General features: G+C 33.9%; 1 long non-coding RNA gene and 1 pseudogene across 1 annotated transcript; both read right to left on the reverse strand.

Annotated features, from left to right (window-relative positions):
• Positions 1–926: 926 nt before the first annotated feature.
• Positions 927–2,211, reverse strand: LOC143635404 (uncharacterized). Its single transcript, XR_013154050.1, has 4 exons — positions 2,005–2,211; positions 1,691–1,753; positions 1,012–1,109; positions 927–974 (listed from the first exon to the last, which is right to left on the reverse strand). It is a non-coding gene; the product is annotated as an uncharacterized LOC143635404 (long non-coding RNA).
• Positions 2,212–8,561: 6,350 nt separating this feature from the next.
• Positions 8,562–10,583, reverse strand: LOC143635402 (phospholipase A1-Ibeta2, chloroplastic pseudogene; annotated as a pseudogene).
• Positions 10,584–14,963: the final 4,380 nt, after the last annotated feature.

Consider the following 14,963-nt stretch of genomic DNA (forward strand, 5'->3'; position numbering starts at 1 on the left):
AAGTTTATTCAAATTTGGATTTCGTTTAGGTTTAGTTCAGTTTTTGGGTTTTCGGTTTCGGTTTTGGTTTCAATTTTTGGTTTCGTTTATGCTTAGTTTCAGTTTTTTGTTTCATTTAGGTTTTAGTTTAAGATTTTTTGGGTTTTGGTTTCGTTCGGTTTCGATTCCCGTTCATTCATTTAAGACCGTTAACATTTGTTTATTTTTGTTCTTTTAAGTTCTTTTATATCCGTTTGTTTATGTACATTCGTTTACGTTCATTTATTTGATCAACAAACACAAAAATGCTTACAACTGTTAAGGCTAATACTCTCCTGCTAAAAGTTGGTCAATGCTTCAACTTTTTACCGTGGACTGAAAATCACCTAACCATATAACAATCTCACAGCTTTGGCGATGGATCTGAAACAAAAGACACCAACATGGATGATTTAAAATCACGTGTACAAACATTTAACCCGTGACACAACCCAAACCAAAGTTTACGTTTTCTAAATCGGCCCGTTATGAGGCAAACCTGTTTTTGACCCGTGACACAACCCAAACCAAAGTTTATATGACCATCAACTCTTTTAAACCGAACACGAGCGACGTAACTTATCAAAACATTGCAAACAGGTCAGTGGGTTATAATCAAGCTGTAAACGGGTTAAATGTAACTTTAAATCGCTTGACCTTTACATGACCAATGTACATACAGATACAACCGACCCATCATCCTCGTTGGATTTTCTTTTTCAAGTTTTCAGCCTTAACACTTGTTGTTGCTTTCTTTTTCAAATTCTCAATACGAAAAACTTAAATTATAATCGACCCGTATCTGATGAAGCAAGTAATATAGATTTTTACTGCCTGAACCAAAATTACTATTTTAAAAAAAACAGTTGCAGCCCGAACCCATTACGAATGAACCAGTTCAGGCATGTTACGTACTTACGTTGCTTGACTTTGTCATCCATTGTAGCATCATTGTACTAAAACTTTAAAGCATGAAAATAGCCCAGCTTGTACAACTAACCTTATGCTTTATTACACCAACCTTCAGTAATACTAATGAGGCAACCAACACCATATGCACCAATTAGATGAAGTTGTACAAACTCAATATCCTGAAACAATAGTTCTAACGAAATATCAGCCGAAACCTATAGAAATGAGAAAAAAAAGTAGTATATATCAAGAGGAAGGTTTGCACGTGCAACCATAGTGTTTCGCTCGGTTATGTTCTTTACATTCACTTATGTTTATCTACGTCCGTGAACCATTAGTTTATATTAATAATGAACAAACATAGACAAACACGAACAATAATAACCCGTTCGTTTATATAGAAATGAGAAAAAAAGTAGTATATATCACGAGGAAGGTTTGCACGTGCAACCATAGTGTTTCGCTCGGTTATGTTCTTTACATTCACTTATGTTTATCTACGTTCGTGAACCATTAGTTTATATTAATAATGAACAAACATAGACAAACACGAACAATAATAACCCGTTCGTTTATTTGTCCGTGTCCACTTTTTTATTTGGTTAAGACGTTAAGTTAAAAATATAAACATAAGCATGTCTCGCTTGTGTTCATCGGTTCATTGACACGTCTAGAATAATGATATGAAATGAAAACTTGAAGCCTACCCTTACTATCATTTTCTAATAATCGGGCTGAAAAAAAATCAATAATCACTTACGAATGTAGCTCTGTTTCATCCAATTCCTATGAATTTTCAGCAGCTTGTCTGCGTGTGCAAAATCTTGAGCTGAAAGGTAAGTAAAAAAGAAAAAAATTATTTAGTTCATGTTTTCAACTTACATAACATAATAGTTAATTATTATTGTATCCTGTATAATTAATACTTGAAATCCGATCAAAGCTTTACAACAGTCAACGACCATCTACATGTTCAAACTTCAAACTAATTTATATGCTCATACACATTTGCCAATTATTTTAATGATCATGTAATGATATAACATTTAAATTCAAAAACAAAAAACAAAAGACTTAGAAAACCGAAGACTCACAATCTCAATTTGTCAAGACCGGATCATTTCCTACATCAGAAACATAAAAGAGAATAACTGATCTAGTCAAGTACAATGAACTACATTGAGCAAATCATGTTCCAACCAATGCGGTACTTCAATTGAACTATAAGATCGAAAAGATTACCCCAAAGATCAATTTCTCACAATGATGTTATTCGCATAACATTTTGTCTTCTGCTAAAACGCAAAAAAAAAAAGAACTTTTATAATGATGTAACATGTGATTTCGGCAGAGATCAAATAATAGAATTTCATATAAACAAGTAGCAAATAATCAAACTAAAATTAAATGAGATAGAAGCTGTCTTCACCATTAAATCATCTGATTCACCAGACAAGTTAGAAAATGCTTGGAATATCTAAATACATAGGTGGGAAAATAGAGATACAACCCTTTCTCTATCTATTTGTGTGTTATAAAAGTGAGATGATAATATTAATAGATGAACTGAAACATTCAGTTGAAGGATAGTCATTAGGTCTTAATCAATTGAAACAGATTTGGGGGATATGGAAGGTCGCAATCAATCAATTGCTCTGTAATATTGATTTGCAATTGATTGTTAAAGTTCAATTGTAACGTCGCCTTAGATGATTTGTAAAGTTGCCGGTGGAAACCCATTTAATTTACCAGCGTCTCCTATGTAATGGTTAAAAAGACAATTTTCTCCATCTTATATGTTTTATACTTAATATAGATATAGATATAGATATAGATGATGTACTGCCATTTGCTTTTAACTTTTCTTATTTACTTTGACTTCTCATATATTTACAATTATTTATGTATCTACAATTATTATTATATAGTTCATGATTGTTATAATCTTTAGTGTTAAGAAAAATACTTTTTTTAATGATGCAAATTTTTTGGTTAGAGTGATATATTTCATTAACATTAACATGTCGTTTGATTTTTAAAGGTAGAATATTTGTAGTATGCGGACTATATTTGTATACATTTGTAAAAGAATATTTGGACCAAACCTCTGTAGTCTGTAAGAGGAAGATTGTTGTTTTTTTAACGTATGTAGACTGCTAACATAATTGGTGGTGGTGTATGTGGTGGGTGGTGGACGATTGGTGGAAGACGATGGTGGTAGGTGTGAACGACGGTGGTGGGGAATGGTGGGTGGTGGTAGACGGTAGTGGTGGTTGACAATGGTGGTGGTGCCGACGGTGGGTGGTGGTGGTTATAGACGGTGGGTGGTGATGACTGACTATGGGTGGTGGTGGTGGTGGCGGCGGACGATGGGTAGTGGTTGCGGTGGTGGACAGTGAGTGTTGGCAGGGTGTGAAAACGTTGGATGTTAGCTTATTTTTAAGATCATAAAAGTAATTTTCAGGTCTTAAAAAAACAAACTGTCTCTAGAGATTTATGTATGCGTACCCGCATATATAAGCCCGTTATAGACTTTTTAAGCGAAACAAAAAAAAAACAAACAGTTAGTCATAATTTAGCAAAAGTTAAATATTAAATTTAATGTTTATAACGTACTGGTATAATTAATTTACTATTACAATAATCTCTCATACGTCAAATGTTATAGTGTTTAATATGTACTTCATAGAAAGCTAGACAATTGTTCCTATACCGTCTTTTCTTAATTTTCCAGTTCACACTTTATAGTGTAACAAAATGACAACTTTTATGTGAGAATGGATTACTATTCATGAATACCCATAATCTTTCGGGGGCTTGGTTGTAGGTGATCCGAATTTGACTATCAACACTTCCAGCTTTGTCTGCTTTCTTTAATTTTGTATGGTATAGTTTTTCAGTTACGCTATCTTATCTTCCATATAATATGCATAAATGAACATTCAGTTTGGTGATTTTTTTGATATCAACTATGTCTATTATTATTATTATTATTATTATTATTATTATTATTATAAGAGGAGTTGTACATTAACGCATTAATAAATTGTACATTTTACTTATTATTTCAGTATTGAACAATTTTTATGTCAAAACGTTGACAAAAATAAGCACGTCGCAACAATAAATTCCGTTTTTTTTAAATCATAAAATATATAAAGATATAGAAGTAAATAAAAAAATAAATAAACTTGTCAAGTATATAAGTAAAGATGAGGGACCAAAGTTGAAACTATTACTTATATTTACAAATAGTTAACTAAAGTTGAGGGGCTATTAATTTAAGTTGTTTTCAAGCGTTTTATATGATTGTGGCAAAATACCATTATGTCCCCTTAACTACTTTAATACATGCATTATGTGTTGTAATTCATGTAATACAATTTATAACTCTTAAATTTAAGAGGTCCTTCACTCCTTCTTTATATATAGTATAGATTATATATAAAGAGTGAGTAAATGATCTCTTAAATTTTAAGAGATCCAATCAATTATGCAATATGTACAACTATAAATGCTTATATTTTTTAAAAATTTGAGGGTATTTAGGTCTTTACACAATATTCATAAAATAACCATAACTTTTCATTTTAATTTGATAATTACAATAATTACCCTTATATAGTTACAATAATTACCCTTAAACTTTATATAACATTTATAATATATAAGAATAGTTACACATCTAACCCTCATCTTTATCCAAAAACTTGACAAATTTATTTATGTTTTTGTTTCCATCTATATCTTTAAATATAGTATGTTTTAGAAAAAACTGAACATACCATTACGACGTGCTAATTTTTATCGAAGTTTTGATATAAAAAATCTTCCAAACCAATGTGTAGATTATAATGTACAAGTTAATGAAGCATTAAAGTACAACTTATATATGCAACTATAAACTTATAAATATTTTACATTCTCTTCCCTTATAGCTACAATTATTACCCTTAAACTTTATATGACTTTTATAATATTTAGAAATTGTTGCATATATTGCCCATCATATTTTGCCATTAATTTGACAAATTTATAAATTTACTTTTTCCCTCAATATCTTTAAATATATTATGTTTATAAAAGAACCAAAACCTATACTACGACGTGAATGTTTTTTTCGTTTAGATATAAAAAAATTTCAACACCAATGTGTAGATTATAATTTACAAGTTAATGAAGCATTAAAGTACAACTTATATATGCATTACGAACCTATAAAATGTTTAAACAAATAAAGATGCCCTTTGTTTCACTTTATCAAATTATAATTTTCAAAACGAGTCTTCCCATTTATATAATTCAATTTACAAAATAAAAAGAAATAAGTCAACTCCAATTAATATTATTTTGGATATGAGTTGTAATTCTTTTGGTGACATATACATTTATGGGTGTCCAAAAACCCTGTGTCTCCCCCAACACTCGAAAAAAAAATCGCTCGGAAAAGGTTGATTAAAAATCTAGCCGGGCCGGCTCGTTTTGTAATCGAATCTAGGTGGCTCGGCTCGATAGATCGATTATAACAAACTAATATAAATATAAATAAAAAATATAGCATAATGCCGAGAAAAATATAACATTATGTTGAGTAACATAACACAATATTAAGAAAAAAGACACTATCAATGACGAAAAAAACAATGATATTTTTTTCAACATTTTTTTTAGAACGAGGAAGACGGGAGGAACATTTTTGGTTTTTTTGTTTACCTTTTTCGCTTTTTATTTAAATTTTGAGTGATGAGTTTTTTTTTTATTATATTCTTTATTCTTTTTCTTTCACTCTCTAATTTTTATATTTTTTTAGCACAAATCTTTTGCATCTTTCTCAATTTTTTCTATTTTTTGTAGAATAACTAAACATATATGGATAAATACTATACACTATATCATGAGAGGATTAATAAACTAACATAAACATGTATCAAATTGTAAATTCTTACCGCCGCAGCATCGCGCGGGTTTCATATTAGTATAGTATAGATTACAACTATATACATATATACATCTATCTATATGCAAAATGAAACTAAAATATTTACAAAACAGTGAAAATCAAGAAGGTTGTGCTTACCATGTCAAATTTCAAACCATTAGGTACTCCATGTGTTGATTGAATGAGTTTCTCTTGGGCGGTCCGATAAGTGAACTGGATCAAGTTAATGAGATCTTGTTGGTGCGAAATAAAAATTTCGACTAGTTCGCAATGGCCCTTTTCATCCCAGACTTCGCCTTGCATTCCTTGCGGACCAAACTTAAACATGTTGTCCACTTTGGCACTTCAGCCATAGAAAGTGTGTACTAAAGTTTGTTGCTATACTGCCAACAAGCCACCTAGTCACCTACATATATATAGTGTATCAACCGGTGTGAATTTTAAAAACAAGCCAATTATCTTTAATGTAAACAAGTATTTAGTACTAGACTATTTGTCTTTCCAACTATTCAACTGGCCGATATGATGTATTTGTATGTTTATATATACATGCTTTATGCAAATTAATTTAATTGTATATTTTAACTAATTTAAAACTTTGAAATTTAGACAGGCCCCAAACAATTTTATATTCATAAGAGATATGTTCGAAGTTTGATTTTTGTAGAAAGGACGTAAAAGATTCTAATCTATTGATTCTGGATTTGGATGGTTGACACTAGTCGAGCCACTGTTGCTTTGTTTTAGGGCTACGGTCCACTACAGTCACACCCTCATTGTCGCCTCGCCACTTACACCGCTTGTAGGACTACAGGATCATTCAAAATTGTGGATTGTCTTTGAACATTATAAATTGAAGTGTCGTATTATGGAATTTAGGAAAGAGTTTTGATCGAAATTTAAGAATATATTATTGTTAGATATTATTGTTCTTGTTTTCTTTGTTTTTGTTTTCCCAACCCGAGCTTCTAGTTTTGACCTGCTCCGATTCTCTAAGGAGAGTATTGGACTATGTTATTATTAGACATTATTAGCGTGAGCCTATGTAACACCTTATGTTTCTAGGGTTTTGTCATAATCTCTATATATTATATGACAACCATAAATAATAAATAATCCAGTGTTTTACCATTATCATACAATGTTGAGGAGTATGAATAGAAGGATGTTACTAAGATAATTGAAGGGGCAATAAAACCTCGGCGGAGGAAGATCTTTAACGACATAATTGAAATTGAAAGTCGTCGGACCGGTGAAGCAGTCAAATATATGACAACGTCTCATGGAATGGGGCAAAAATGCTTAATAAGGAATATAGACAGAGATTCTTGTGACATCCTAGGCGAATCCTATATCGGCTTTGGATAGAAGAGATTCTTGGTTTATAAGTAAATGTCACGTCTCTTAAATCACCAACGCGTTTTGGGTTTAATGTCAGTGAACAAGAGGAGAGCTCCATAGTTAAGGTGCTCAGATGAATGAAAGTAGTACCAGGATGGGTGACCTCATGGAAAGTATTCATCATGGCAAACAAAAACAAATCCGTGAGCTTTTCGTTGGCAAAACATACAATATTGGTGAGATGGGCAGATGTTACAATTCTCTACCCATTTCATAAAAACTAAAGAGTTTAACATGGTTTAACAACCACCCAGTATCTAGTAAAGCCTTTTACCTGGATCCGTATGTGTTTTAGTCTATATTATAGCTGTTTATCTGGAAATATATAGACCCAAAATTTTCCACACTTAAATCTTAATTCTTGTTATCAAATGAATCGCGATCACTATAACGTTCCACCAAACCATGTTTCTTGGTATTGACCATTAGCATTTCACCTTGCAACACTACGTGTGACTGCAGTATCAAGAGCTACGACTAATGTGACATGACAGTACAAATGAAAGTTTATCTACATATATATAGAGTATCTCTCGTGCAAGACACGAGAGAGAAGAAAATGAATACTAGGGGGCGCAATATGGTCAACCGCTATCCGGAGGTTGTTACCAGGAATAAAAACAAATGAAATCTATTCTAAACATATATCCTTTAATTGTAAAATTGAGAATTATGTTAAACCATTGCATATATGATCAAACATTATTACATTTGATAGCTAATATAACACAAGCTCGTAGTTTTAATTCCAATAATAATAATAATAAAAATAACTCTTTACAAGTAAGCATTGTTCATCCACCACACTTTTAGTATAACATCAATGATCATTGAAACCCAATATTTCAGTAATCTAACAAACTTGTACAAGAAGAACCAACTTGGAAGGAACCGTGACTGATGGATTAGAACTTAGAAGCCACACAACCGACCGGGGAGATCGGTGGATGCAACGGCCATCTGAAGCTAAGCTAGGAGTTGAGAGGGGCTTATGCATTTTGGACTTATGAATTAATGTTTGCTGGAAATACTTTATGCAACCTTTTGATCTTTTGATAATTTTGGTCCCTTTTACTCTTTAGATGGTAATTAACTTAATGACAATTATTAATTCAAGAATGGATATAAATACTTTATTCATAAAAAATAAACCAAACAAGCTATACGCTTAAGTCAAAATCATCATGATATCAGCTTCACATTAAAAAAATTGAGACATCTTCTTGTAATTTAATAATATGTTTACAAGAATCATTCTACAATGTCAATACCTTACAAATGAATCCAATAAGATATGCATATAATCAAGAAGAACAATTCTTACTTCTTGAAAATGAAAATGAATGTAACAACAATTAATTATTATGGTACATTAATTTATGTTAAGGTTTTATTACGAAGGACTTGGCAAACAACTTGAAAGTTGCACACCTCTTTCAAAATTTAACTTTAATTCTGGTGCCCTTGTATATAGCTTCTTCATATTTGAGTTTTGTTCATGAGCCAACTTAACCAAGCTTCTCTTCGCATTAGCCCTAAATGGACAATTTGATGCCAAAAAACCATCCACCAAATGTAGATATGCTTCCAAATCATGACAACACGCCACGTCAGCATCCGGTTTCAGATACGGCGAGCTTTTGGTGTCGACTCTTAGTTCTGTCCCGACATGTGCGTACGCCCATGGCATGTTATTATCTAGTATGTTGAGAACTTTGTTCCCGACATTTGATTCTCTTAGTTTTTTATCGAGTTCTTCACTTACAAACATTCCTGGGACCCGAGTGATAAGATCCTGAGAGTTTACAATCCGTAGTACTTTTACGTTTTGGGAACACAGACGTTTAGCGAAAGCCTGGTTTCCAACACGAGGCCCACCAAACGTGTAGACGGCTATTGGTGGCATGTCTTTCGCACACGTGCTTAAGTCATCTGCCACCAATAGTGCTAAAGCCGCACCAAGGCTATGTCCAGTCACCGTGATACTTAGGGTTTCACCTTTGTATAACTCAGTTAGTCGTTTGATTTCTTCAACTACTGACTCAGTCAGACTCGACACATGGGCTCCAATTGTCTTGTACAAGCTTAGAAACCCGCACTCCACTTTTGGTTGACCATCATTAGGATTTTTCGCCCCAGGGACTTGTACCAGCAAGTCCCTCATGTTTTCAGCCCATTCACAACACGTGGCAGTTCCACGGAGGGATATTACAATATCCCTCCGTCCCATACGTGATATCTCTCTCTGATCATCACAAACCGCCACATAACCAATACAACTCGTCCGCTGGCTCATCCAGTCGAGCCCTGGCGCAAGTTTATCCACCCATTTCGGCAACCCAACCGAAGAAGTCGCATAAAGATTCTTCGTAACACGATACGACCTATCAGGCAACGCCACTTGTCTTGGCGACGGAGCCTCCTCCGCTGACGTGGCAGGATTCGAATGAAAACAATGGTACGCGGATTGAATAAACTCGCCATACCGAATCATTTCTCGCCGAAGATTCTCATCTAATGGATCAATTAACCCGGACCAATTATTACTCCCATGATACTCCCTCCACCGTGAACCTAAACTATTCCTTGGAGAGTATTCAATACCGTTCTTCGATAACAACCTTCGCAACCGGTTAAGATGCCTTGGAGACATCTCTTCCACCACCTTATTCTCCGGCCAAATTTGAGGCAAATTCAATCCTCCTAACAAACTCTTTTCTCTAACATTATTATTATTGTTATTAACCGGCTCATGATTAACTTCTGGCTCGTTTAATACAACCCGAGGCTCGGTACCGATAAGTTTCTCAAGATTAGAGAGGTGTTGCATGGTTGATCTTGTGGTTGACAAGGTATTGGTGTTCAGCATGGTTTTTGTATAACAAGCTCTTCCTAAAGGGTTTAGAAGTGATCCATTATTGCGGCTGCCGACACCAGAGAGTCTAGCTTGAAATTTGTTGAGGTTGTTTGCCGGAAGTGTTGCACCGATTTGCATCATGGTTTTTGAGAGACAAATATATGGAGTTAGATGGTTAAGGAGATTAAGTGGCATGACATGTAATTGACAAGATAAATATAGACAAGTAGGAGGAGTAAAGATGGAAATATAGTTTTGTGTTTAATGTTTGAATATGTCCCTAAAGAAGTAGGAACTATCAAAGTAACTTCCTTGAGGTTTGATTAGTTGTTCGTTCGTTAACTAATAACCACTCAAGTAAAGTCTTGAAAAGATTGCTAGTGACAAGACGTATGTGGTCCTTTGTGACATAAAATTCATGTCATTTTGGTCTACAATATACTTTATGATTTGATGAAAGAAAAGTAAGCGATTTAGATATGTTTACGGTCTTAAAATACGAAACAATGAAATAAGCAAATAAGTTGTAAATATGAATGTGTCGTTTCGTGATGAAAGGATGTGTTTATATCATGAACTATAATCATTATGTAGCATACATTATAATATGAAGAAAATTATATAAGAAGAAAATCAGTAACATACTTTTTATTGCTTAAAGAGCCAAAGATGGTAACTGGACGAGTTTGGGGCAATATTGATAAATCCTAGTTCTATAATGGATGGTACGCATCATTAATTACCCGTTGAGTTTGGGGTATACTCGTACGTTAGTTAAAAAGTACACTTTTGGTGTTTTCAAATACATTTCTTATTATTCAAAATTTAATTTTGTTTTATTAACAAAGAAATTAGCAATATAAAGATAAAAAAGTTAGTATAGTGGTAAGTTTAATATCAATGAAAAAAAAGGTGTACACGTATTGCTTGAGTAAACGAGTATTTATGCATTCAGTAATCAGGTCAAGGATCGTCTAACATAATATCCACTTATATTTAAAAAAAACTGTAAAATTATAAAATTCAGGTTCATTATCCACATCTAGACTAGAAAATAACCAGAGAAATAATCGTGTGATCTTCACAAAGTAACAGAAAATAAAGAGGGACTCTATTTGTCATAGGCAATATCAAGAAGGGGTAGCTGAAAAAATACGAAAGATTTAATGTATGAAGACCAGATGGCGGATTGACTAGCAAATGGCAAAGCTGTAATAAGATGGAGTTTAAAGGTCAAGGTCTAGCATAGTAACATGTATATGTATGAACTTGACCAACATAAAAATTACAACTGGACTCACATATTTGACTTTTTTCTTGGACAATGAAAAATATCATTTTTTTCACCTGACCGTAACGCGTTTCTATAATTAAACAACGTCAAATGTAATATTATAATACCATTACGATAAGTTTGTTAGATCAAACGTAGTGGAGGGAAGAGGAAGCATTCCTATCTTTAATTTTATTGGTTCACTCTAATTTTGACTTTACAATTAAACTATTAGATCATGTGTAGTCATAAAACTTCATTATCAGGGGTAATGCGTTATGTGGCGCCCAGTCAGAGTTATGGTTTTGTACAAAAACAGGTTGTAGTCATAACTCTCCAGTACCAGGGGTTATGCGCCACGTGACGCCCAGTCATTATTAATTTTATTTGTTTTTTTAAATACTAAATCATTAAAATAAATTAACATAAAATTAAAAATTACATTAAACTTCCAAATAAAAAATACATTAAACTAAATTAAAAAAAGATACATCAAATTAAAATAAAAAAACATAAATAATACTAATAAAACTAAAACTCATTTATATTTTTCTAAAATTTTCGCTCGTCGATTGGCTTTTAGAGATTGGACTATCGGGTCGTCTTCGGATAGCTCATTTGATAAAATCTTGATGTCTTTATCCATCTCATTCCTTTGAAGTAGGTCGACGGCGTCCAAATTTACTTGAAGTCGTTGGGTTCCAAGTTGGTGTAAATCTTGGAGTCGAGAGTTCATTAATTGGAATTGGCTTTCCAATTCGGGATTCGAACCCGTTGCCGACGACGAACCGGCCCCTTTCCCCTTTCCTTTGCCTTTGGTTCTTCTACCCCCCGGCCGAGGCATGTCGGTAGTATTCACGGGGTCATTATCGCTTAAGTTGAAGTTTCGAGCGTCGGAACGGGGCGTGTGTGGTCAACCGAAGATGATGTTTTAGACTTTTTTTTACGCGGACCACCTTCGCCTTCGGCTTCGGCTTCGGCATCCAACACCATGCCCCATTTTGGGTGATGCCTCAATAGGTCTTTCCAAATGCCAAAGTAGTTGAAGGTCCCGCCGACCTTATGTTGAAACTCAACCAACGCGTTATCCATGACTTCCGCGTCCGAGACACCGCTACTCCTAGTTCGATTCATCCGAGAGAAAACCGTATGGAAAGCCATGCATTTGGTGTTTATGTCGCCCCATTTCGACAGTAACGAATCTTTTTCTCGACGCGAGTCCCCGCCAAGGTTGCGAAACCTCTCTATAATTTTGTGTCAAAATACCCCCGTTTTTTGATAGTTCGCTAAAAAAATAAAAACATTACAAGTTTAATGTTTGTTGTAAGAAATTTAAAAAAATATATATATATGCATTTTAAAAACCTACCGCATTTGGCATCTTCCGATATTTGGCCCCAAGCACGAGCACATAGTACGCACTCGTCGATACTCCACACTATCACCGTCTTTTTAACCCGATGTTCACCGGCGGGCTTCTTTGCGTGTTTTTTCGAATGTCCGCGTTGGCTCGAACCGCCCTCGGGTTGTGTCTCCGGCACGAACTCGAACTGGGTTGGGTCTCCGGGGCGGGTTGGGAACCCGAACCCGCAAAAATGTTTGTCATTGGGTTTTGGAAACCGGGCACCGCATTTGGCATAGAGCTTTGTAGAAGTGCAATGTACGCGGCCATTTGCGGGTCATACATTTGCGGGACGGGTACGGTTGGCGTCGGGGCGGTAGATTGGTTCGGTTGTGGATTTTGGTTGCCTTGACGGGCATATTGGCCGAAACCGAGAATATTTTGGTTGTTGTTTGGAAACATTTTGGTAGAAATATTTGTGTAAAAGATAAAAATTGGTATAGAAGTAGAAGGAGTGTGTTAAAAAAATGAGTTTGGTTTGTTTATATAGTATAAATATAATTAATATATATATATATATATATATATATATATATATATATATATAAATCTCAACGGCTCCAACGGCTAGTTTTTTTGATTCCTGTGCCACCATGCGCGTTTTGTATACAACGCAACAAAAAAAAATTATCATAACGAGGGGGGGCGGTGTACCCCCTGCGTTTTCACCCAAAACGCTAGCCACAACGCTAGCAGTACACATGGTCTTAGGACGTTTTATACAAAGCGTTGTGAGAGAAATGAAAGTTGAAAGTGCCCCCATAACGTCCCGGCGGTGGTGTTCCTGACGCGATGAGGGCTTTTTGCACTTTCATGGTGCCCCACTATGAATGACCTTACACTAGTTGTAAAAAAATAAAAGCAAAGTCATATATGATTAGATCTACGATTAGACAAAAGATTCAATATATTAATCTCTTATCATATATTATGTATGCGATTTCTACAAATCTGAATTAAAAAAAACACGTGAAACCCTAAATCAAGCAATCCCCTGTCACCAGTGATCTCCTCCGTTAAGCTATCTCTACCGCCACCGATCCACCAATCACCGGCATCAACAATCCTTTGTCACCATCACCGGCGTTGATAATGAGTGTCCGGGAACTCGGTAAAAAAAAACAACGCTTCTCTCCTTTGTTCACAGGTTTGTTTTAGCAATTTGATCAATTAAACTTTAAAACAGATCAAATTAATCATCGATTCATCCGAACAAACACATATGGATATTTAATCAAATCAATTTTTACCTTGAGCATAATTGGTTTTAACCTTGAACGTTTTAGGCAGGGGATGGCGTAGCTAAAATAAGCAGGGGTAGCAACCGCTACCCCTCAACTTTTCGTCAGTAGTATAAAGTTTTTAGTTGGTTATCTTATTTCGCTACCCCTGAAAAAATATAGCGTCACCCTTATTTGTTTAAAGTCCAACCAAATTAAAAGTTAAAACTAATTAAACCCAAATTAGAGTTTAAAGCTCAGCCAAATTAGAACGCAAACCAAATAAAACAATTGTTCATTATTTCTTATGCTTGGATACTTGGACCATTAATAATTTGTTTATATAAATTATTAATTTGGATTTGTTTATGGGCAGTTGAATATTTAAATGATTGATTATGATTTATTGGATACTTGGACAATGTAAATTGAAATTGATTAAGGATTTAGGGTTAAAATTTTATTTCTTCTAAAATTAGAGAACTTGTAAGATGATACATTAGTTTTATTAACAATCTTTTTAAACGAAAAGTCCAACAAAATGATTTTATCGGTCCAACAAGTTAAAAAATCATTATACGAAATACGGTAAAAAGAAATCGGTTATTTTATGAAATACGGTAAAAAAATTTAAATAGATCCGCCACTAGTTTTAGGTTTTGTAATTCTATTTGAGCGTATTTGTTTTCTTAACCTTGAACGTGATTCGCGTACCTAATATACATTAACTTATTATTGTACATTTAACTTGCCTCTATATAAAAATATATATTTATAGACTTTATAAACAAAAGAAAAAGGACAACTCCGATAACCACTCCATTCAGACTCCAACTACTCGGTTTATTTGCTTTTCTAATTTCTAAATTATTAAAGCCAAGAAGTTGACAAAACAAATTTTAATATTATATGACATCGACGTACTTAAAGTCTTTCTTTTT

This window comes from Bidens hawaiensis, unplaced genomic scaffold (genome assembly GCF_021521415.1).
Source record: "Bidens hawaiensis isolate Kalapana, Puna unplaced genomic scaffold, B.hawaiensis_p1.1 tig00007499_1, whole genome shotgun sequence".
Taxonomy (NCBI): domain Eukaryota; kingdom Viridiplantae; phylum Streptophyta; class Magnoliopsida; order Asterales; family Asteraceae; genus Bidens; species Bidens hawaiensis.